Source organism: Leptonychotes weddellii, chromosome 15 (assembly GCF_054177405.1).
Source record: "Leptonychotes weddellii isolate Sample4059 chromosome 15, ASM5417740v2, whole genome shotgun sequence".
In the NCBI taxonomy this organism is placed as follows: domain Eukaryota; kingdom Metazoa; phylum Chordata; class Mammalia; order Carnivora; family Phocidae; genus Leptonychotes; species Leptonychotes weddellii.
Genome location: NC_138383.1, coordinates 45,563,908 through 45,589,642, shown reverse-complemented (window position 1 = coordinate 45,589,642; position 25,735 = coordinate 45,563,908). Strand labels below are relative to the sequence as shown.

Sequence of the window (25,735 nt, the reverse complement as noted above, 5' to 3'; positions counted from 1 at the left end):
AAGATTTCATTCCTTTTGATGGCTGCATAATATTCCATTGTATATATATACCACATCTTCTTTATCCATTCATCTGTTGATGGACATCTTGGCTCTTTCCATAGCTTGGCTATTGTGGATATTGCTGCTATAAACATCAGGGTGCACATTACCCCTTCAGATCCCTACATTTGTATCTTTAGGGTAAATACCCAGTAGTGCAATTGCTGGATTGTATGGTAGCTCTATTTTCAACTTTTTGAGGAACCTCCATACTGTTTTCCAGAGTGGCTGCTTTTAATTTATTTATTAGAGAGAGAGCCCATGTACAAGTGGGGGGGGGCGGGGGGAGAGAGAGAATCTCAAGCTGACTCTGCACTGAGCACAGAACCCAATGCTGGGCTCAGTCTCATGACCCTGAGATCATGACCGGAGTTGAAATCAAGAGTTGGACGCTTAACTGACTGAGCCACCCAGGCACCCCCTGACTATTTAGATATAAAACTGAAGACATGATCCATGAAAGAAATAACTGATAACCTGGACTTTATGAAAATTAAATTTTCTGCTCTGCAGAAATTCTCTTGACAGTATGAAATGTCTGTATAATCTTCTGTGCATACTTAGATGCTTATCTTGTCAAGAGAACAAGAAGATGAACCACAGACTGGGAGAAAATATTTGCAAAAGACACATTTGATAAAGGACTGTTATCCAAAATATATAAAGAACTGTTAAAACTCAACAATAGAGAAAACAACCCCGTGAAATAATGGGACCAAAGATCTTAACAGACACCTCACCAAAGTAGATATATAGATGGCAAATGAGCATATGAAAAGATTCTTCATGTCACAGGTTATTAGGGAAATGTGAATTAAACAACAGTGAGATACCACTACATACCTGTTAGAATAGTCAAAAAGTGAAAGAAGCCAATCTGGAAAGGCTACATATTATGGTTCCAACTATATGATGTTCTGGAAAAGGCAAAACTATGGAGGCAGTAAAAAGATCAGTGGTTGCTAGGTATTTGGAGGAGGAGGAGGGATGAATAGACAGAGCACAGAGTATTTTTAAGGCAGTGAAAGAACACTGTATGTTACTATAATGATGGATATATGTCATCACTGAGTTGGGCCTTTGTCCAAACTCAGAATATATAATACCAAGAATGAATCTTAATGTAAACTATGGACTTTGGATGCTAATGATGCATCAGCGTAGGTTCATCAACTGCAACAAATATACCACTCTTTATTCATAACAACATCTGCTGCACTACACGGATAGATTTTGCTTTCTGTCTTCTTTCATCCACAGGATCTCTTAACTCAGAAATCTGCCTTGGTAAAATCTACAACTTAGTGTGATTCTCTAATATAAGAGTACTGCTCTGTCTGGCAATCGCTCTCGACAATGGATAATCACCAACAGGTTGTTTCTTGGGAGGGCGTGATTGTCTTTGTGATAAAATGAATCTTCAGAGTCCCAGATTCCCTTAATACTTTTAATCAACTTGACCATCAAACGCTCTTGAAGTACTTCGTATGATCTTTGTGCCTGCACCTAAGGAGATAAACCCTGCTGGAGGTAGTGGCTCAACAAGGCAAGTTGGTTCTGTGAGTTCTTTACCACCCAACTCCAGTGGGCCCCCATTGGTGCCTCTGAATCCTACCATTTGCCAGATCCATTTGTTCATTCTCCAAAACAATGGTATTCCTTTCTTTTTCTACTTCCCTCAAACTTCCGCCTTCCAACACTTTCTCTCAGGGCCACCCTCACCTACTTTCTAGAGGAAATTGATGCTCTATTAGATGGATGGGATAACCTCATTTTCCATTGGGAAGTCAAAGATCACCTAAATCTCTAAAGATTTCTCTCTTCCTAATGGAGGAGGTGTCCTATTTTCTGTCTTTTTCCTATCCTTCAATCTCTGCTCTGGGTCATATCTCCTCCTGAACCTTTTCATGCTAGCAAATATCCTTTCTCTCTCCTGTATATTCAATTCCTCTTTCAAGTAGTTGGTTCCACCAACATTTGAACATGTTGGTCCCTTCTGTCTCAGCAACAAAACTTCCCTTGACCCTCTCCAACTCCCACTTACCTCTCCTCTCCAGATTTTTGGGAAAGACTTGTTTGTATTCAATGTCTCCATTACTTGGCCTCACATTCACTCTGTATCCCACCTTATCTGGCTTCTGGCCTTATTCCTTACCCACACCATTCTGCCTGAACTCAGTAAGGTACCAAAGAGGCAGCAGATTCCATATTGCTAAATTTCACGGGCATCTTTGAGTCTTTATTATTTTTTCAGCAGCAGTTGGTATTGTTGATCACTTTTTCTCAAAAGGCTTTTTTGTCCTCCTTGGCTTCCGTGATACCATATTCTGCTAGGGCTCTTCCTGTTTTTCTGGCCATTCCTTATCTGTCTCCATTGCAGGAAATAATGGATTTCCTCATGGATCATTCTATAATCTCTCCCTATGCAATTTCCTTCATGCCCTTGGCTTCGGTGATCATTCTGTGCAGATGACTCACACTTCTCATAGTCCTCTTTGAGCTGCAATAGCAGATCCACAGGACTTTCTATGCCATGGAAAAGAGTTTGAATTTTGAGCAAAGGAGTAGTAGGATTTTACTGTCTTTTTAAAAAGATCAGTCTTCTTCTTGGTATGTGCAGAATAAACAGAGGCAAGAGTGGAAGCAGGGAAACCTCTTATGAGGTTAATATCCAGAAAAGAAGTCCTGGGACATCTCCAGTGGAATATTCAAAGGTGTACCTCATACTCAACGTTTCTAAGGCTTATTTCATAATCTTCTGCCTGGGCTTCCCTATTGTAGTGTCTGCCATCACCATCTGGCCAGTTGGACTGGTCAGATACCTTGACCCCACCTGTCTTAGTAGTTGGGGCTACTGTAATAAAATACCATAGTCTGGGTGGCTTATAAACAACAGAAATTTATTTCTTACAGTTCTGGAGGCTGCAAATCCAAGACCGAGATACTAGCCTGGTCAGGTTCTGGTGAGCACCCTCTTCCTGGTTCACAGGCGGCACCATCTTGCTATGTCCACCCATGGTGGAAGGGGCTAAGGATCTCTTTGGAACCTCTTTTTATAAGAACATTAATCTCATTCATGAAGACTCCACCCTCATGACCCAAGCACCTCCCAGAGGCTCCACCTCCTAATACTATCATCTTTGAGACTTAGGATTTCAACGTAGGAATTTTGCAGGGACACAGGCATTCAAACCATCATACCACCTCTTCCTTCCAATTCGCCATCATGTACTCTGGTCTCCTCTCACTGTTTCTTACACAGTAGCTTTCATAGTCTTCAAAATGCAGATCTGATGTCATCCCCAGGCTATTATTATTATTATTTTTTTAGTGCTGTTTACATCACTCTGAAGGTAATGACTAAAAGCTTTACAATGTCCATATAAGGTTCTTCACAGTCTGGTCTTGATGTACCTCTGAAACCTCCTTTCCTCCCTCCCTCCTTTTGCTTCTGCACTGTTCTGCCTTCTGCTTGCACTGCTCTCTGCCCCCCGATCCCTGTTGCCTACGCATATGCTATTGTTCTAGAATCTTGGCTAAAATATCTGGTGAAGATTTCCCATAGTGTTTGACCCTAGTTTTTTTAGGCTTCTCTTAGTTTCCAAATATATACTCATTTGTAGAGTAATTTGATTACTATCTTTTTATGACATTAAGGATTGTTTTCATCAGAGTTCTCCGGAGAAACAGAACCAATAGGATGTATGCATGTAGACAAGAGAGAGATTTATTTTAAGGAATTGGCACATGTGATGGTGGGATCTAGCAAGTCTGAAATCTGTAGGGCAGTCCAGCAGGCTGGAGACACAGGGGATAGTTGATATTGCAGTCTTGAGTCTGAAGGCAGTCTGGAGGCAGAATTCATTCTTCCTCAGGGGACCTCAGTCTTTTCTCTAAAGACCTTCAACTGATTGGAGGAGGCTCACCCACATTATGGAGAGTGCTGTAGGCTGAATGTTTGTGTTCTCCCAAAATTCATGCGTTGAGACCTATTCCCCTGTGTGTTGGTATTTGGAGGTGGAACCATTGGGAGGTGATAGGAGATGAGGGTGGAGCCCTCATAATGGGATTATTGCTCTTATAAAAGAGACCCCAGAGAGATTCCTGTCCTCTTCTAGAACATGAGGACACAGTAAAAAGACAGCATCTGTGAACCAGGAAGTGGGCCCTCACCAGACATGGAATCTGCTGACACCTTGATCATGGACTTCTAGCCTCCAGAACTGTGAGAAATAAATTTCTCTTGTTTGTAGGGCCATCTAGTCTGTGGTATTATGTTATAGCAGCCCACATGGACCAAGACAGAGCATAATCTGCTTTACTTAAAGTCTACTAATTTAAATGTTATTCACATCTAAAAAATACCTTCAACCTCAACTGATGTTTGACCCAAAACTGGATACCATTGCCTAGCCAAGTTGTCACATAAAATTAACCATCACAGGGACCATGTCTGTCTTAGCCCAACATTGTATGATCAGTAGAAGGCTCTCAATAAATATTGATTGAATGGGTTTGGGAGTGTTGGATTTCTAGATTTTTCTACCTGTAACCAACACCAGTGGGGGTAATGCATTTCATAGCTACATGCACTGTTCTTCAGAGTCATTCTTTGCATTCATTCTAAAATATTTTTCTGCTAAACACTTTTTTGATACAAGAAATATCTCTAATTTTTGACAAATTTTCTTTGTAATTCATGTAGTCCCTCTTAGCTTGTTACTTTTTAAAAAAAGATTTATTTATTTGAGAGAGAGTGGTCATAAGCATGCAAGGGGAGAGGCAGAGGGAGAGGGAGAGAATCCTCAAGCAGACTCCCCGCTGAGTGCAGAGCCTGATGTTGGACTCAATCCCATGACCGTAAGTTCATGACCTGAGCTGAAATCAAGAGTCAGATGCTTAACGGACTGAGTCACCCAGGCACCCTTCTTAGCTTGTTTCTTTACAAATTTTCTTAAGGAGTCTCATAAGGAAGCTTTATTAGCCATTTGATTGACTCTTCTCTGGTCTTCCTCTTTGTGTCTTTTTCCTGTTTTCTTGGGTGTAGTAACCAGAGCCAACTTTGTCCCTGTGTAACTGGACCATGACTTTATTTGAGGAGATAATTGCATTTTTATTTCCCAATGCACTTCGATTTTATTGGCCATTTTGGCTACAGAAGCACATTGTGCTGAATTTTCTGTTTCTAAACCCAAACTTATTCTGGCCCTGTCTCCAGAGTTTTCTATTTCTGTCATTGGTGCCAGACAGTGAGACAAGAATGCTTGGAGTCATCCTTGACTTTTCCACCCCCACCGTTCCCATTCTATTACAAGATTTTCTTGGTTCTTTCTTGAAAATTTGGTCCCTCAAAATTGATCCTTTTATTTTTCCATTTCTTCCAACAAGCCCTCATGAGCTCATGCATAATAATAGATCTATTATTGGTTGTTTACCACTATATTCTCCCAACTTCAACCTGCTGTAGCCAGCAATGCCAGGTGAATCTTCCTAAGTATTAGCTTGAGTACACTTTCTTCTCCCAACTCCTGACACTCAGTCACACACTTTATTTCCTTGCTTTATTGGGCCTTTAATGCAGAGGGTTATGTTCATCTAACTTTTCAGATCATGGCATATATCATTATTTAATCCCCTTTTGGCGCTTTCTCCATAGAGTTTGAATGTATTGTCTTTAGTCTCTGTATATTCTTATAAGCTGTGTCTTGTCATTTTGGGTATTTACATGAATTGTACTCTAGGTCTCATTTTGTTTTATATATATCACCACTTTTCAGATCTGTCCATGATACAGCGTGAACATACTCTCCAGTGCTTCTAATGGCTGCTTTTCTTTTATTCGCATCACTCTCTGTATTTATTAGAGTTTAGTACTTTTCTCTGTAGAGATCTAATATATTGGTTAATTTCTATATATTTCATGGTTTATATCATTCTTGTGATTGACATTAAGGTATATTTTATAGTTGGGTTTTGCTGCAGTAATGAGATTGATGTTTTATAGATTATCCTATGTCAGCAACCTTGATGGAGTCTCTTATTCATTTCATAGTTGGCTGTGTACGAACTTAATATTACACCGAACTGTATGGTATTACTGATATTTGACTGTTTTTGCCTACAGCATTACAAAAACTAATTTCAAATGGTTCAACGTAAAAATGAGTATATTTTTTATTTTTAAATTAAAAATGTTCAAAAATGATTATATTATTTGCAGATAATGATAGTTTTTTCCTCTTGTTTTATACCTTGTATTTCTTTTCTCTCTCTCGATGTTTTAGAAGTTTTAGACCATGTTAAATAGCACTGCTAATGAGTACTGTGGAGCTTTCCTGTTAACTATATTTGTCCTAGGTTTTTCGTTCATGTGTAGATACTCTATCAAGTTTAAGAAGTTCCTTCTTTTCCTAGTTTGCAATGAAATATTTTCATTTAAAAACAAAAATCTCAAATAGATCCTGAATTATATGGTCTTTATGTATCCATTGAGATAGTCATATAATTTTTCTCTTTTATTATATATACGTGTAGTTCATGAAATTGACAGATGATTTTTATGTTGAATCATCTTGGCATTACTGGGATAAAGTCTAATTATGATATATTTTCAAAATATGCAACTGCATTTGTTTAGTTAATATTTTATTTTGGGTTTTTATCTTACATTCATAAGGAAACTGGTCTATAACTCTATTTTCTTATAATCCTTTTGTGGCTTAGAAATCAAGTTTGCAAGGGGTTCTTGGGTGGCTCAGTCCTTAAGTGTCTACCTTCGGCTCAGGTCATGATCCCAGCGTAGCAAGGAGCCTGCTTCTCCCTCTGCCTGCCGCTCCCCCTGCTTGTGTTCCCTTTCTTGCTGTCAAATAAATAAAATCTTAAAAAAAGAAATCAAGTTTGCAAAGTAGTCTCATTAAGTTTGGCAACTTTCATATCTATTTTCTGGAACAGTATGAATAAAGTAGGTATTAATTGTTCCATCAAGGGGTGAGCTCACCTAAAATCTATTGGGTCTTGGAGTCTGTCAGCCATAAAAATAAATCGTTTATTTGGGGATAGCAGAGGAATTACAATTGGGGACATGCAGATACTATGGTGAATCATCCCAGAGTGTAGACAACAAAGGAGAGGAGCCTTCTTTTAGCGAGGAAAGAAGGTTAGGGGAGATACTGTTGGAATAAAAGTCCACTGGGGTAGAGGGAGAGTTGAGGGCTCTGGCGACTTCTCATTGGCTGGTTCACGGTGATTCTCATTGGCTGGGTCCCCCTGATTCTTATTGGTTGGGTTGCGGTGATTCTCATTGGCTGGGTCCTGGTGGTTCTCATTGGCTGGGTCGCGGTGATTCTCATTGGCTGGGTCCTGGTGGTTCTCATTGGCTGGATCACGATGATTCTCATTGGCTGGGTCTCGGTGATTCTCATTGGCTGGGTCCTGGTGGTTCTCATTGGCTGGGTCCTGGTGGTTCTCATTGGCTGGGTCGCGGTGATTCTCATTGGCTGGGTCGCGGTGATTCTCATTGGCTGGACCCTGGTGGTTCTCATTGGCTGGGTTGTTGCTGGGCAAGGAGGGACTCTTCCTTCCCTCTCCAGGGTAGTAAGGTGAGCTTCTTCCTGTGTGGGAAAGGATTCCTCCTTCTGGGGTCTGTGAACAGTAGCAGGTGGTAGTGGTGAGGAGAGCTTTCCCTTCAGGTCTTTCTGACTCCATTTTAGATGAGGTGTCCTTTTTTCATTTTCACAGGTCCAAACTACCTGTTTAACCTAACCTTGACTGTGTTCTTATATCTAATAAAGGTGGCGCATTGTTCCTGTTTCTGTCTCAGCACGTTTCCTCTTGCTGTCCTTGACCTGGTGACTCCGTTTTCCTCTTTCTATCTCACCCTCATCCTCCAAGGGCCAGAGTACCTCTCAGATCATTCTTGAGCATCACCCTTCCAGCAGCCCTCCTATGTTTAGCTTCCTATAGCATTTATTGTCTGTTTCATTGTTTGACCCTTAGCATTAGCTCCTTGCATAATTATTTATCCCCACGTATTTAAGTGTCTAGGAGCCCTCCATGGCCCTCTCCTATAAATCTGAATTTTAAGCCTCAGAGTGCCAGGAGTTTATTATAAGCTCTCATTGTTAATGGTGATCATTTGATTATATCACACTCACCTTTGGTCACACTGGCCTTTTCTTTGTTATAATCATGCCAAACATATTTTCACCTTAAGGCTTTTGCACTGTATTTTTTTTTTTTCTCTCCTTGGAATATTCTTCTGCATTCGATCTGCAAGCATTTTTGTTACCTTTAGTAAATCTTTTTTCTTTTTTCTTTTTTTTTTAAAGATTTTATTTATTTCTTTGACAGAGAGATAGTGAGAGCAGGAACACAAGCAGGGGGAGTGGGAGAGGGAGAAGCAGGCTTCCTGCCGAGCAGGGAGCCCGATGTGGGACTCGATCCCGGGACCCTGGGATCATGACCTGAGCCGAAGGCAGACGCTTAACGACTGAGCCACCCATGCGCCCCAGTAAATCTTTTTTCAAATGTTACTTTCTTGGTATAGCCCATCTTGACCACCCTATTTAAAACTGCAGTCTTCACAGTCCTCCCTACATATCCTACTTCATTTTTCCCCCACTTTATTTTCCCACACTTTTTTCTCCCACTTTATTTTTCCTACTCACTGTACATATAAACTTCTTTTTTTTCTGCCCCCTACTATAATGTAAGGTCCTCAGAGACAGAAATTTTGGTGTTTTGTTCAGTGATATATTTTGTGTCAAAAAGAATAACATAGGGGCGCCTGGGTGGCTCAGTCAGTTAAGCATCTGCCTTCAGCTCAGGTCATGAACCTGGGGTCCTGGGATGTAGTCTGGTGTTGGGCTCCCCACTCGGGGGAGTCTGCTTCTCCCTCTCTCTCTGCCCCTCCCCCCCCATGCTTGCTCGCTCGCTCTCAAATAAACAAAAATCTTTAAAAAAATGTAAAAGAGTAACATAGTTGGCACTCAGTAAATACTAGAATGCATGAATAAAATAAAATACACCAGCTTTCAATTAAGAACTTGCCCTGCAATTTAGGCTTCCTACCACTATGTGGCAGCAAAGAGGTACTGCCTACAGAAACCCTGGGGGTTTGGGATTGCAAGGAGAGTGAAGTCTTTTCTTAAATATTTAATCCAATGCTTTCCTTCTTTGCCTAAAAAAGCTGTGAGTCTTTTTGCTCTGATTGCTTAAAGTCTCTTAGGTGGAGGAACTGATTTCTTGTCTTTAGATGTTTTGCTGGTAGGATCATCCTATATGCTCTCTGATGCTAGTGACAAGAGGGGCGCTTCCGTGTTCAACCCTGGTTCTCTGATATTCTGGGCTCAGCCTCTCAGCTGTGTCCCTTTTAGATTCATTGGGGGGGTGGGGGGAGCGGGGGAGGACGGATTTCTCAGACTGTCAAATCTTCACTTTTCAGATTGCTTGAAATCTAATGCCTCATGCTTCTTGTTATCATCAGGGATTTCCCCCGCCCCCCGGTCTGTGTTGTCTTCCTTTATGCTGTTACTGGGAGGCATTAGGAAGATGTGATCAGATTGGCTTGTAGGTCCAGTCTCGCCACTCCTTACCTTGGCACACCTTGGGCAAGTCATTGAACCTCTGGAGGTTTTAGACTTCCCTTCTGTAAAATGTGGGAGTCAGATTAGGGTGCCCTGTAAATTCTTTTCCTTCAGCTTAAACGAACACAAATCTAGGAGATAATGTTAACTTTTTTGTTTTGTTATGTTTTGAGAGGGAGCTATTCCAGACAGCTCTCATCTGGTGTTTTTGCTTAATTTACACACAGTGATTAGCCTGGATCCCTCACCATCACTTAGCAACTGCCCACTTTCAGAATGTGGTTTGGTAAGGTGGTTTAAAGGGACATTATCCCATATATCTTAGCAGAGAGGTGAGGATAAAGCTGATTTCGTCTGGGGACACATGTTTCTTTAAATGTGTCACATTCCCCTGTCTTTGGTTTCTCGTTCACCTGCACCGTTTCAGTGAACCCTCCTGGAGGTTGATACCTGTTGGTTTTCTTAGGAATTATTTATTGAGCGTTTACTATATTCCAGACGTGACCCTGAATTCATGCCATCTCTTACTTCTTTCATTCACCAGCACCTCTTGTGAGGAATGGGGTGGCGTCTCCTTTTTCGGATTCTGGATAATATCTCGAAGTGGCACGGCTCCTGGACTAGCCCAGCAGCCAGAGCCTGGCTCCCTGCTTGCCTCCTGCTATTCCTTCTTCCTTTATGTACAAGTTATTTTATTTCCAAATTTTACTTTTACCAAAGTAAAGTGGTATGGACAGATTGTAATCAGTGACATGAAAAACTAAACATATTTTTCCTCTTCCCAGATCGTCTCATATAAGACATTCAGTGTGAGCCTAAGGAAAGAGAACATTCCAAAGAAAACCCTTGGGGCTTCAGGGTCTAGTCCTTTGACAAGTTTAATTTAGAAAGGACCTATCAATCCAGGGGAAAACATTTTCAACTAGTATGTAAATGAGCAAATGGTGTTAATCGGTATGAGTTTTAGTTGAAATCCTAAAGCCCAGTTGAGTACAGATTTACTCAAGCTCTTAAGATCAAGAAAGGCATATGTGTGTGTGTGGGATCTTTTTGGTTGTGTTCGAACAAGATGAAGAATAAGAACTATCCGCTTCTGAGCTTCGTGAGGAAGAGTAGAAAAGATAAGCCAACTCCTTGGGATTGATGCTCTCGTTGGAGAAAACTAGACTTCTCTATTGGTCTTTGCTACTATCTCCTGAAAAGAGTGATCTTCTGATTTAAAGGGGTAAAATGAGCTTTAGTATTTGGAGTGAAAGCCTCAGATTTTGTAAGAGAAGTTTACCTTGTTTTTGCCATTGTCACCTCGCCTGGTCCAGTTGCCAAACAATGGCTGATAAACTTTTCTTTACATAATTTTAAAAAATTGTAAATTGTAAAACCGTAATTCACCATCTTAACAACTTCTTCTTTTTTTTTTCTTTTTACAGTAGGCTCCACACCCAACATAGGGCTTGAACTCATGACCCTGAGATCATGAGTTGCGTGCTCTACCGACTGAGCCAGCCAGGGGCCCCCACTTTAACCATTTTTAAGTCTACAGTTCAGGAGTATTAAGTATACTGACATGATTCTCCAAGAGATCTGCAGAATATTTTCATCCTGCAGAACTGGAACTCTTCCCATTAAACAGCTTTTCATTTCCCTCTCCCGCCCACCCTTGGTAACCGCCATTTACTTTCTGTCTGTGTGGATCTGATTAGCAGCACTTGTCTTACTGTGTTGGGCCTAGCGTTTCACTTAGCATAATGCCCTCAAAGTGCATCCATGTTGGAGCATGTGACAGAATTTCCCTTTTTTTTTTAAGGCTGAATAATTGTTCATTTTCTCTATATGACACGTTTTGTTTATCTGTTCATCCGTTGATGGACATTTGGGTTGTTCCCACCTCTTGGCTGCCATGCACGATGCTGCTGTGAACACAGGTGGGCAAAAGTCTCTTCAAGATCCTGGTTTCAAATTTTGGAAGGATACCCAGAAGCAGGAATGATGCTAACTTTTAAGAACTTGCAGTTAAGGACAGGAATGCTGGAAGAAGCAGATTTGAACAAAGTCATGCTAGTCTTTTTTTTTCCCCCTAAAGAAAAAAGGATAGATTTTTTAATGTTTAGTTGATTGGCATGCCTGACTCAAATCCCAAGCAAGACGCTCAGACAAATGAATGAGTGGACTTGCAGAAATTTAGAAAAGGAAGCAGTGGTCATTAAGAGCTAGCCTGAGAAGAGTAAGCATATGTTAGGGGAGGCTGATCTCATTTTTAAAAATACTCCAGCCACTAGGCCTATAGATGCAGACAGATGGTAGAGCTGATGCATGTAGATGGTTTTGGCAAGAGGGGACAGTGACTCTGTTGATGATACGAGGAGATGCATGGGATGGCGGTCTCATTAGAATGGGTGGTAACTGGAAAAATACCTTATTTTATATAGAAGTTTGCGGGGGGCATGGTTTATGGTATGCTGCTGTGAGGACCCTGCCCTGTTGAAGGATGGTTTGAGTAAATAATCAGGTTTATAATCTCATATCTGAAGATGATTAATATGCTCCATTCAGAACTCATCCTTTGACTTTTCCAGAATCCTCCTCCTACTTACAGACTTTCCCACTTTTCTGTCAACTTATGGCCACCTGCTTTTGGCACTTTTTTGTCATCTCTCTTTGTTCATTTCCTCATCGTAATAAATACTTGAATAATATTTTATAAAAAAATTAACATTTTATTAGAAAAATAAGAAAACCATCCTTTTGCAAGAGTAATGCCCAGATTTTTCTCAAGACATGGTGAGGTGTGTTTCCCTGGACAATATTAAGTCAGAGAAAAAGTAGAAAACACGTTTGTGTTTGTGTGGATAGGTTCATAGTCGTCTTAAAAATCCCTATGTGTTAGGTATCAAAAGGCTGAAAGAAAATACCTCCAAAAGTTAAGAAAAGGTGTGACTCTTCCAGATGCTGGTTTTTTCTTTGGCAATTCCCTGTGTTTTCCAAGTGGTCGACTTTCTGTTGCATAGATTCGTCTTTGACTATCATGTGCTTCCTGCACCAGGAATCGTTGGTCTCCAACTTTAGAAAGTACCATAGATGTCCCTATTTTAAGGTGAATTGGCCAGGTGGAAACAGCAGATGTTGGTGAGGATGCAGAGAAAGGGAACCCTCTTACACTATTGGTGGGGATGCAAGCTGGTGCAGCCACTTTGGAAAACAGTATGGAGGTTCCTGAAGAAGTTGAAAATAGAGCTGCCCTACGACCCAGCAATTGCACTACTAGGGATTTACCCCAAAGATACAGATGTAGGGATCCGAAGGAGCATGTGCATCCCAATGTTTATAGCAGCAATGTCCACAGTAGCCAAACTGTGGAAAGAGCCCAGATGTCCATCGACAGATGAATGGATAAAGAAGATGTGGTGTATATATACAATGGAATATTACTGAGCCGTCAAAAAGAATGAAATCTTGCCATTTGCAATGACCTGGATGGAACTAGAGGGTATTATGCTAAATGAAGTAAGTCAATCAGAGAAAGACAATTATCATATGATCTCACTCATATGTGGAATTCAAGAAACAAAACAGAGAATCATAGGGGAAGGTAGGGAAAAATAAAGATGAAATCAGAAAAAAAAAAAAGTGAATGAGTCCTCTATATGGGGGTGGGGGTGTAGGAATTGGAAGTGAGGTAGCCTCATGAGGAAAATTCCTTCTGAATTGGAGGTTTGGGTGTAGGAGGACTTGGGAAACTTAGCCCCTCAACCTTGCCCTTCCCATTCTGTTCCAGCTCCAACCTTTAAAACTAGTGTTTACATGTACCAGGCTCCTTACCTTATGCCATTTCCACCAAGCCCCCTTTGATTGTACTCTAGAAAATTCTACAGGTGGAGTGACAGCAAAAAGATCCACTACTTGGCTGTCTATGCAGTGGTTGACCAGCTGGATCATTAGTTAAAGATTGGCCATTTGTCACGGTCTGGCCCAGAGCATCTTATTTCTGCCCAGGGGCTTAACCTTTATGAAGGTGGTCATCTTCCTGTCTCAAAATTGAGGACTGCTGGCATGCATCTATCTGTGTAGCACATGCTTCTTGAGTGGTTCCTGGCCCTTGCAAGCGGTGCATCTTTGAGCTGGCCTGGTTTTCTCTTCAGTCACCTTCTTCTGGGTCCTTCCGTACCACATCTTGTGAGCTTTATTAGTAGCAGTGAAATCCAGTTTGCTCAACAAAATGACGTGCAGTGGTGTAGTCCGTTCTTTGACTTTAACTGATGAGACTTGGTCCCACGCGCCTTTTGTTGCCATGCCTGACCTTGCCGGGAATTATTTATAGATTCTTGGCTGGATTATATTCCACTTCTGAGTCTTTCAAACCAGGTGAGCAGAAACCTGCAAAGATTTAGTAGAGGTATTTCACCAATGACCCTAGGCTTAAAATAGTTTTTGGTTGTCATTGTTAAAGAATGAAGAATTCAGTATTTTACATTAAAAGGGTATTATTTTTTGCTTTCTTTCTGGCTCTTCTTGGGTTTCCAGATTAGACCTCATCTTCACACAGCTCATTTGTGTATTTCCAAATACAGTTAAGATGTTAACCCAGAAATAAAACAGGTCAAGCCCTCACGTATAGGTAAATAATACCCTTGTTTGATTTATCCTGTGACCTAGATCAAAACTCACCTAAAAAGGGCAAGACATAACCACCATTTACACTCAAATGTTTATTTTCTTGCAAAAATTTTATTTTTCCCAACTGAGGGTTGCTGGAGTGGGGGGTGGGGTGGGAGGGATGGGGTGACTGGGTGATAGACACTGGGGAGGGTATGTGCTCTGGTAAGCGCTGTGAATTGTGCAAGACTGTTGAATCTCAGATCTGTACCTCTGAAACAAATAATGCAATATATGTTAAGAAAAAAAAAAAAGAAGAAGAAGAAGGTAGCAGTAGGGGAAGAATGAAGCGGGGGAAATCGGAGGGGTAGACGAACCATGAGAGACGATGGACTCTGAAAAACAAACTGAGGGTTCTAGAGGGGAGGGGGCTGGGAGGATGGGTTAGCCTGGTGATGGGTATTGAGGAGGGCACATTCTGCATGGAGCACAGGGTGTTATGCACAAACAATGAATCATGGAACACTACATCTAAAACTAATGATGTAATGTATGGGGATTAACATAAGAATTTAAAAAATTAAAAAAAAAAATCCGGAAAAAAAAATTTTATTTTTCCCAAACAATTGCAGAAATTTGAGGTCTTCCCTACTCCAGCTCTTCGTTGTGCTTTAGCAAAACACATTCATTATTTTTTACTGAAAGGCCAGCATAAATTTTGCCTTGTCATTTGCTGTGGGTGTAGTCATTAAAATGTGGTCTCTTAATCACTTGTTTATGATTTAGATTTTCAGTATCCAGATTGGTGTTTTTTTGTGTGTGTCATCAGAAAGTTTAATAATAAAATATTTTATTCTATATCTCAGTGTGATCTGTTTTAACTGTGCTGGTGCCCCTCACTATTCCAGTCTAGAAATGTGCCTGTGGGGAGGCTGTGTAAGCAGTTTATTGTGGCCCAAAGGCCCCAGGATTGTGTTCTCAGCTTTGTCATATGGACCCTGCCATGTCCTAGTTTTTACCTCATCTTCGATTTAAAAGGAGTGGCAAATTCGTTGCACAACCAATGACCCACAGGCCTTTTGAAGGGCCCCCTGATGCTGGCCTAAGGAGCCAAGGTCAGAGAAGGCACTTCTGTTCATCACTAGTTGATGACTCACTTCAACAATCCTTTAGTTGCTTTCTTTGATTCCCAGTTTCTTGGGGTATCCACTTGTGTCCCAGACCACCTCTTCCTCTTCTGTGAGATAGGAACAAACAGTGGATGGTCTGGGAGAGCCAAGTAGGGTGAGCGAGAAGTGGTTCTGGGTTGGCTCATGTGGGTCTTGGTGGGGGGGGGGCAGGTAGATTAGGGATTCTGTTCAGGGCCCCCCTGCAAAGGGGACTCCGGGTTTCACGTGCCCCAGGTGCTACCCTTCAGGAAATATGGTTCCCATCAGAGACGTAAATTCACCCCAGAAGGCACAGATAGTAAATCCTGGTTTCTTAGTGGAGTCATGGAGCTGCAGGAGAAGCCCCATCCTCATAAACCCACTGTTGCCCACAGTATACCCTGACCTTTATGTGGAAAGGGGTACCCTGACTTGACTGGACCCCTAAGCACTTCTTATTCTCATGGACTCTGACCCTGGCATCGTCCCCTCAATGTGGGGGGGGGGTGTGTGTGCACGTGCACGCGCTGGGTGTCCTGTGCTCTCTCCAGCACCTGAGGTCCCTGTGAGCTGGCCGAGAGGCATGGTCACATCTGTGTGTTCATCCAGGGCTGCTGCCCACCACAGTTCTGGAAGCCCCCTCCAGGCAGAATTCTTCACACTGTATAATCTTAAAATAGCTTACTTGAGGAAGGAGTGTCATTTCCACTTTGCATGGAGGCAGATCCTGAGCTATTGCTGTCTTGCTTGTATATAGGAAAATGTGGCTTGGTGTAAGCATATTACAGAGGAAATTGACTTGGAGAGTGAGGGCCCAGAACTAGGCAATGGGATTGCCAGTGACTTTTAGATTCTACTTCAAAATGTGGTCTTTGCAAGGACACATTTGGGCTCTTTTCATGTCTACTACCTAGCTCATGTGATGCTGAGCATACTGCTTAACCTCTCTGAGCTGCAGCTTTGCATTTTTAAAGTGGAGACCACTGAGGCAGATTCACTTTTTTTTAAAGGCATGAAGCTTATGTGATTTGGGGTAAGCTTTCTTAACGTAAGGTTAAAAATTCGTTCTTTTGCCAAATTTCCAAATACAACTACGTCAACGCGTTGGAGAAAGAGCATCCCAGGTAAAGGGAATAGTGGGAACAAGGAAGTTTGAAACCACATAACCACTTCAGGGGAAAAGAAGTGATTCTGCATGGTCTCTGGGGTGAGAATACAGAGGGTGGTGTGGTGCAGCCATGGCACTCAGCTTTGGCAGAGCATGAGAAGCACATAGGGAGCTGCTGGTACCGATGCCCAGATTCCACCCCATAAAAGCTTTGTTTTTTAAGAAGCCCCCCTCCCCACCCCCACCCCCACTGCCCAAATCACATAAGCTTCATGCCTTTAAAAAAAAGTGAATCTGGGGCACCTGGGTGGCTCAGTTGTTAAGTGTCTGCCTTTGGCTCTGGTCATGATCCCAGCATCCCGGGATCGAGCCCCACATCGGGCTCCCTGCTCCACGGGAAGCCTGCTTCTCCCTCTCCCACTCCCCCTGCTTGTGTTCCCTCTCTCGCTGTCTCTCTCTCTCTCTGTCAAAAATAAATAAAATCTTAAAAAAAAAAAAAAAAAGTGAATGTGCCTCAGGTCTCCATTTTAAAAATGAAAAGCTGCATCTCAGAGAGATTAAGCAGTATGCCCAGGATCATATGAGCTTGGAGGTGCAGCCTGGCTCCTGGAGTTCTTAAAATTTCCCCAGGTGATTTGAATATGCTGCCAAGGTTGAGAACATGGACTGGTTCTGTGTTCATTGGTTCTCCAACCTCTGTGTCCAGAGTTTCTAATCAGTAGGTCTGGGGGAGGGGACCCAAAAAGTTGCTTTCCTAACAAGTGTCCAGGCGCTGCTGACACTGCAGGGCTGGCATCATAGTTGGAGAACCACTGGCCTAGCTGATGTGGGTTGCACGTGATGCCAACCAAACCTTGAATGTCCATCCCTGAGAACAGAAACACAGCAAGGCCATAGAACAAGTTTAGAAAAATAAGTAACTTATTAGCTGCTATTACAGATACTCAAGGCTCCCTGCTCCCACCAACACACATAAAGTTTAACTCAGTAGTTCATGGAAGCTCTCCTTTCAATGCAGCAAATGTTAATGGAGTATGTATTCTGTGTAAAGTATTGAGCTAGTCCCTATAAATCCCTATGTACTGGGGAAAAAAATCCCCTAAGGTTCAGAGTGTCATAAGAAACAAATAAAAGACAGGTTTTCTAGATTTAAAAAAAATCTATTTACAAAAATATATTTAAAAACAGATCAGTGAAAACTTTTGACCTTTCTACACTTGATCTTAGCCAAAAGGCCGAGAAGCGATAAACTTTTGACCTTTCTAAACTCATTTTTTTTCACCCTGTTTTTAGGGATATGATCTAGGAAGAAGAGTGTTTTCTAGGGAAAATGTTTAGCTGGCAAATGGATCAATTTAAGGACACTGGAGAATGCAGATTTAGATCCACTTAGCTCAAAATTAAAATCTTTGCTTTTTAATTAACTATTTTTAAATTGGGAAACAAATACATAAACATGGTGACTTCTTTGTAATAGTGCAAATTAAAAATGTAGCATTTCCCCAACTCTTTAACTCCCAGGTCCCCCTTCCTGGAGGCAACTACCCTTGACAGTACTTAGGATACTCAGTTTGCTATGCATGCATCTGTGTGTGAGTGTGTGTGTGTTTGTGTACCCTCCTCCCTTTTGAAAAACATATGGATACATGCTGTACACATTTGTGCTTTATGTATACTTACATATATTAACCCATATGGATATGTTGTGCTTCTTTATGGTTGTGTAGTATTTCATTGGGCAGATATGTAACAATGCATTTATCCAGTCCCCTACAGAAGAACACTTTTTAAACAAAATGATCTGAGACTGGAATCTGTCAAAGAAGTAGTAATGAAAATTATTTTTGCAGTGTTTCTGGTTACCTTGACAACCTGAGACATCTTCAAATTCCATGGCATCTCTGATAATGCCACTTTTGGAGCTGAATATATGAGTAAAAGAGACAGGATTGGAATTAATGAAAAGACTAGATCATAGAGTACTTGAAGTGATTTCAGCTGGGGAACAGTTTTATTACTTGTTTCCTTAGTTCCTTTAACAAGGCAATTGAAATTCATTTTGACTGCATGTCAGTCATAGTGTTGACTCATGCTACAAAGTAGTTTTCAATGATTGCTCATTCAGGGGAAAACCTTTATGGTACTGGAGTGGAGCTGAGTTTCCCATGACATTTTTAGGTTGTTTCAGGTTAACCCACCGGGCAACACAGTGCTGACAAAGTCGTCCAAGTGGAACACGGTTAACTGTGCTTCAGCCCTTTTTGAATTATGTCTTTTAAAATCTGTCTTTAGCTTGGTATAATGCAGCACAGTTTGATTGACCTAATTTGATACCTTAAGTTCTTGATGTATATGTCTCTGTATCTTTATGTAAAATAATACTTGGGGATAATAGTACAAACTGATTTGCTACCAAATCTGTTTGGACACTCTAAAAAAAATGCTAATAGATCACAAGTGATTGGTAAATGGAGGAAAGCTGTCTCTCCAAAGTGGGAGTGGCATTGTTTCAAAGATAGTTTCCCCAGTATGTTAATATTTTCTTATACCAAGTAACTGGAGCTGAATACAAAAGAAACTAACACAGCTGAACACACCTGGGTAAAGAGGAATAAGCTACCGGTCATGATGCCCATTCATTGCCTCTGGCTGGGCTGGGGCAAGTGATTTGTCTTGGTGGAAGGGCTTGGGTGGGAGTGTTGTAGGGGAGAGGGTGTCCTCCTTGATCTTTGTGCATTTTGTTCGTTTCTCCATAACTTAGTGAGCTAAATCCTTCCCTACCCCTTCCTTCAAGCTACCTCACCTTGTTTTTTGTTGTTATATTTTTTAAGATTTTATTTATTTTAGAGAGAGAGAGAGCATGTGGGAGGTGGGTGATGGGGAGGAGCAGAGGGAGAGGGAGAGAAAGAATCTCAAGCAGATGCCCCGCTGAGCACAGAGCCCAGCACGGGGCTTGATCTCATGACCTTGAGATCATGACCTGAACTGAAATCAAGAGTTGAACACTTAACTGACCAAACTCCCCAGGCGCCCCTCACCTTGTTTTTTTGTTTGTTTGTTTTTGTTTTGTTTTTTTTTAAGGTAAAGACCTAATTGAGCTGAATTTTTCAAAAAGAATAATTTGAAGTTTAGAATGCTTTGCAACCCTGCTAGTGTCTTTTTTGGGGTTGCTGTTGCTTATGTTAATGCTCTGGTTGCAACATAGTTGGCTCTCTCCAACCCCATTTTTCCTAGAACCATATTTTTCCTTTCAGTGTGCCTTGTTGCCTACTGATGAGTTTGCAGGAGAACATATGTCACACTGTAGTGGGAGTATCTGTATCCGATAGCTATGAATAACGTTGAGGTGATCAAACAGCCACACAGGTATCACTTAGAATGTGATCTCAAATAAAGACAATTATCTGTCTGTTTCTTGTTATCTGCTACTTACAGGCACAGGATGAAATGGGATATTGGAATATAAGAATAGAATGGAGAGTGTGAAAACTCATTGCATGTTCTTTTATGAAGTGTAGCCTAGATATCTTTCTGTTGAATATGATATTATTAATAACTGTGAATCAAAGGGTAGAAGTACTGCTCTTCAAATTGCCATCTCTCCTGGACTTCCTTTCTTGCCATATTTGGTGTAGATTTCCAGCCTTTGAAATGATTTGTTATTTCTGCATGGAAACGCTGTGTGCTGCCTCAATCACGTTGTCAGCATCAACCCACTCATTTCTCACTTTCTATTAAATTTGTTGATTGGGTATGAAACCTGAGTATCCTTCAAGTATTCCAGCTAATACATTTTTCCTGTAATTGATGCCAAAGCCAGCATTTTTTTTTCTTCCCCCGTCAGAAGAACCTTCTGGAAATTGGTTACCAAGGTCTCTGTAAATGTTCATTAAACCTATGCCAGGGCATTCCTCTGCCTCTGAAATCCCTGATTTGCTTTGCCATCTCTAGCAGATTCTAAGGTCCTTGAGGACAGAGACCATTTCTTTTGGGCAGTAGCGTATGTTCTTAGAAGGAACGCAAAACTCGTTTGTTTGTCAAATTTAATGTTGACTAAATTTTAGCATACAGATTCTAGCCTGTAAAAGAGTCTTTGGGATCTAGATGCAGAGATCATTAAAAATGCATCTTTTATGTAAGACTGAGAATCCTTTCAAGGCTCCACGTGTCAGAGATCTTTTCCTGAGGGGGGTGTGTGTGTGTGTGTGTGTGTGTGTGTCTGGACTTGTCATATTCTGTATAATGCACTTTTTAGAGTCTGGTTTTTTTTCTTTAAGATTTTATTTCTTTATTTGAGAGAGAGAACAGAGAGAGCACACATGAGTGGGGGGGAAGGGGCAGAGGGAGAGGGAAAGGCAGACTCCCTGCTGAGCAGGGAGCCCAAAGTGGGGCTCAATCCCAGGGCCCCGAGATCATGACCTGAGCCAAAGGCAGACGCTTAACTGACTGAGCCACCCAAGTGCCCCTCAGAGTCCATTTGGAAGCATTTGGGTGAACAGGGCTGTATAACCCAGTGTCGAATCTGCCCCTCTTTTTTCTTCATTCTGTTCATCAGCTGCCTTTCCAGCCTGACCCCATACCAATCTGTGAGTCTATGCACGGTGCCTACAGTACTTGACACTCTCTCTACCTGAGTGTGATCTTGGCTTGGTTTGTTAGCCTGAATCCCATGTTCTGTTTCTGGTTTGAATCATGGTTGCTCCCTGGAACCTGATCTCTTCTGATGTTATCAAGTAACCTAGTCTTTCCTTCTGATTTTTGTTCTTTTGTTGTTGTTGTTGTTAGGCTCTAGTGTTTTGCCTTGGATGTGTCCGACCCCAATTACTCCTGCTTTTTCTAATCAGTAAGAATTGCCCAAACCTAGACTCTCAAAGGTTCTGGCCATAAAGTTAAACAGTATTGGTTAGTTAATGGCTTTCTCAAATATTAATCCCTGCCAGGTCCAAAATTATGATGGTGTTTATTATAAAAGAGATGCAGCATTTTTTCACTTAGAACTTTCCTTGCCTTTTTTCAGGCAGTATTTGATGGTGCATGACCTCGCATGACATGGCTATCCAGGAAGTGTTGGTTTGACTGGATGATTCTGTGATGATTCAGTTTGTCTGTCATTGAAATGTTCATTTTGTCCAAGACCGAAAAAAAATTGCCCATAAAAGAGCATTCAGATTTTCCTTATGCTTCAGTTCAAGGCACCAGATTCACTTTTGCCTGCTAGGATAGAAATTGGTAAGCATTGCCAAAGTTGAATGTCACTGACATATAAAGACTCATCGAGGGATAAATCAAATATAAATCAAAAAGGATCAAATTTTAGAGTCCAGAAAATTCGGAAGAGCCTGTTCCAACCAGCTCCATTTTACAGGTGAGGACATGAAGTCCAACGTGGATGAAGTAAATTGCCCAAGACCCAACCCAGAGCTGGTTGATAAGGAGCCTGGACTGAGTCAGGCTGTCATAGTGACAAAATTGTGTGCAGGCAATCGCTTTTCACTGCATGTGTTACATATTAATGGGATCCAACTTTAAAATAAGGGACATGGAGCAGAGCAAAATTTTTTTTAGAAATTACAATTGCCTTACTCCGTTTCATTGACCCATAAGGGATCCTTTGCCTTCTTGTATGTAGTGGGTAAGACAGCCTTTCTCTGAGCCCATGCATCCATGGACAGGGGTCAGGAGAACACGAGGAGCTTTCTCATGCTCTGAAGATCACCCCTCTGCTGGCTTCCATGTCACCATGGGAAGATGCAGCGAGAGAGCCCAAGGGCTCCATACTGTCTCACCTTCCTTCACCTGCCCCCCAATCTCACCAGCATACCCAGCCTTACCAACCCCTGGAAATATCAGCACTGATCCTCATCTAACTGGGTCACCACAAAGTGCCAGGACTCCAAAGAGCTCGCTCTACTGTGTCTCTGAGGCCTGCATCAGTTTCTGGTACATGGGAGGTGCTCAGTAAGTGGTGAATGAATGGCTATTTGGCTAAAGATAGAAGCATCTTGTAACCACTGAGAATCATGCATATAACTGACAGTCTGGAACCTAGATGAAAATCAGAAGCACTGGATTTTGTTCCCCACCTTGTCCTTGAACAACTGTAATATTTTGATTTGTAATAAGAAATCTATGTTTGGTTTTTGTCTCCATTTTTGGCATAGAGCTCCAAAAACTCTTGGAATTTGCCAAGTGACAAAAGCAATAAGGGTGTCTTGATATTCATAACAAATCCCTATCAACCACACCTGACTTTATGTTAATGAGGTGACTTTCAGAAACCCCCAAAAGATGGGGGCTGGTTGCCAGGGGACCCAATCATAGGATTGGAGGGTTGGAACTTTTCAGTCTCACGCCCTTGACCTCTGGGAAGGGGAAGGGGCTGGAGGTTGGGTCAGTTACCAATGGCCAGTGATTTAATCAGCCAAGCTTATGTATTGAAGCCTCCATAAAAACTCAAAAGGATTGGGTTCACAGAGCTTCTGGAGGTACTGAGAAGGTGGTACACCCAGACTGTGGAAGCTCTTGAGTTTTTTTCCCCAGACCTTGCCCTGTGCATCTTTTCTGTGGGGCTGTTCCTGAGTTCTAGCCTTGAAACCAGTATTCTAGTAAATAAAACATTTCTGAGTTCTGTGAGCCCCTCTAGCAAATTCATGGACCTTGGGGAGGGGGTCATGGGGACTTTAGACTATAGCAGGTTGATTGGAAGCACAGGTGACAACCTGGACTTGCAGTTGGCCTCTGAAGTCAGGGGTGGGGCCACAGTCTTAGAAGACTGAGCTTTTAATCTGTGGGATCTGATGCTCTCTCCAGGGAATGTCAGAATCGAGTTGAATTGGAAGACCCCAGCTGGTGCAGGGACAATTGCTTCATGATATGGGAAAAACCACACACACACACACACACACACACACTGGAATTGGAATCAGAATTCTATAAATGTATCAGCTTGGGGAGTCATTTTGCTCTGCTCATCAGTCAAATGAGAGAGGGTTGGATGAGATGACCTGCAGGGTCCCTCTCTGCTCTCTTGCTTCCATGCTCAAGCATCCACGTAATGTGACTCTGAGACCCTTTGTCAGCACCACGAGTGGCCAAGCCTGGATTCCTCAGGTCCTGCCTGGCAGGGCTCTCCTTTGCACATGGGCGAGGCTGGTAGCTTCGCTCTTGCATCCCTCTGGGTCTCTCCTGCTCAGTTGGCCCAAACTCCAGCCGTTGGAACTGGCTTGCATTGCTTATAACGGAAATATCCTAGATGGTAGAGCTTAAAACAAAATGGAAGCCTTGACAAAGGCAGAAGCTTGTTGTTCATGTTTGGAGAAATCCAACTGGTAGGAAGGCGGCACCTGCTATTGAGGACCTAAAATTTCATCACAGACATCTCCTCCTCCCTGTTCCCCCACCCATGCTATCATCCTTACGTTCTAACTAGAAGAAGGGAATGACTTTCTAAATAGATGACGCCTATTGGAGAAAACTCCAGAAATCAAGGTGTACACGCGTTTGTCCATATCTCCTCGGCCCAAAGTAGGGACCATGGCCACATCGAAGTCGGAGGGAGGTTGGGGACTATAATCTTTTAGCGCAATGGCAGTGGTTCTAGAAATGACCATGTCCTCTCCATTTCCTGTGCTGTCCTTTATGTGATTCTGGTTTCAAGGACGTAGAAAAGAAGTGCCCCCCCTTCCCCTCTTCTTTGGAGTAGTTTGAATAGGTAAGATCGAAATTACCTGTTCCTTAACCAGGTATTCGGCTTACCTTCGAGACCCTCTGAAGCTCTTTTGTTGTTTTGTTTTGTGTTACGGAGCTGTGATAACGTCGAGGATGGATTTTAAATTTCGATTAAATTTGCTTCATTGTTAGGTCTTCAGTTTTTAAGATTTTCTTTTGTCCGGTTTGAGTCATTTATATGGTTCTAGAAATTTTTTTTAAAAAACTCCTTTTTTCACTCCTAATATTCGTCATTTGTGCCTGTGCTGGATTTTTCATAGTCTTCCCAGGGACTTGTCGATTTTATGTTTTTTTTTTCAAAGAACCTGTATTACCTTTGGTGAATCCCCTTCTTTCTTATGGTCTCTTTTTTGTTTTTACGTTTATATAAATATAAATATTTATAAGTGTTATATGTGTTTATATATACATTCATAAGTAATATATTTCTATTTGTTTCTATTTACTATTTTGTTCTGTTTTTGTTTTGTTTTTTAAGAGAGACATGGGTACAGGATTGCCTGGTCAGGTAGGGTTTTGTTTTGTTTTGTTTTTTGTCTTTTTGTTTCCTTCTTTTTAAAGGAAAAAGAGCATTTGTGGCTGCGGATTAAGCACCAAAGGGTCTAACTAAAATGAACAATGGATTGCCCAGGGCCTGGCTCCTGTCAGATCTACAAGGGGGCGGGAGGGGATAAAACAGAGGCTGGAGGAGAGGAAGCAGAATGAGTGTTGAGAACGGAGAGGCGAGCCATCCATGAGAACAGCTTGGCAGAAACAGGACCAAAGTACAACGTGAGGAAGGGCTGGGGGGAATCAGGAGCTAGAAGCAGCAGAGCAAGCGAAGGATGTCACATCGGGAATAGTTGTATGTTTGACCTTCAATCCCTCGCGTGAGTCAGGTGTTAATTACCCTAATCCACTGTGCCTAGAATCCTCCGTGGTGAGCCAGCAGAGCCTTTCCTCTGCGTCCTCTGTTACCTGTCCCCTGTGTTCGGCACCTTTGCTCGCTTCGGATTTCCTGGTTCCTGAAATCAGCATTCTGCCCCTTGCCTTCCTCCCTCCTCTCCTCGGAGGAGGCTTTGTCCTCTGTCTCTGCCTGGTGAGAACACCCGCCTCTGATCCCACTTCCCTGTGCGTGCTGACCCCGCTCATGCCATCCCCCAACCCTGACTTCTTGTACTGCTGATGCCCTCTGGTCTCTACTAATCGTGCCTCAGTTTCCCCAGGCCACGCTGCTCTTCACTGCTCCACAGGCTTCCCGAGGCCTGGCGCATCAAGGGGCGGGGCAGGGAGGAGGCAGGGCCCCGTTCCCTCTGGGTGCGGCAAGGGCGAGAGGCTAGATTTAGAAGCAAATGTGCTGTGCCACGGTGCTGGTGGGCAGGAGCCTTTCCCAGATGGCCGCAGTCCAGATGGGGAGTGGCAGGGGAGGAAGGAGGCAGAGGTTTTAAACAGCTTCTGCAGTGTCAGCAAGCGAGGAGACTGAGCAGGGATCAGGGGTAAAGTCAAAGTGTGTTTACAGAGGTCTGACCTGCAGCATTCTCTTTCCCCTCTGCGTG

At 42.2% G+C, this 25,735-nt stretch overlaps 1 protein-coding gene and 1 pseudogene across 5 annotated transcripts in view; one reads left to right on the top strand and one right to left on the bottom strand.

Annotated features, from left to right (window-relative positions):
- Positions 1-25,735, top strand: part of ARHGAP44 (Rho GTPase activating protein 44) — a 132,723-nt gene that overhangs the window by 17,884 nt on the left and 89,104 nt on the right. The window lies entirely within an intron of this gene.
- LOC115942625 (U2 spliceosomal RNA) lies at positions 17,626-17,719 on the bottom strand (annotated as a pseudogene).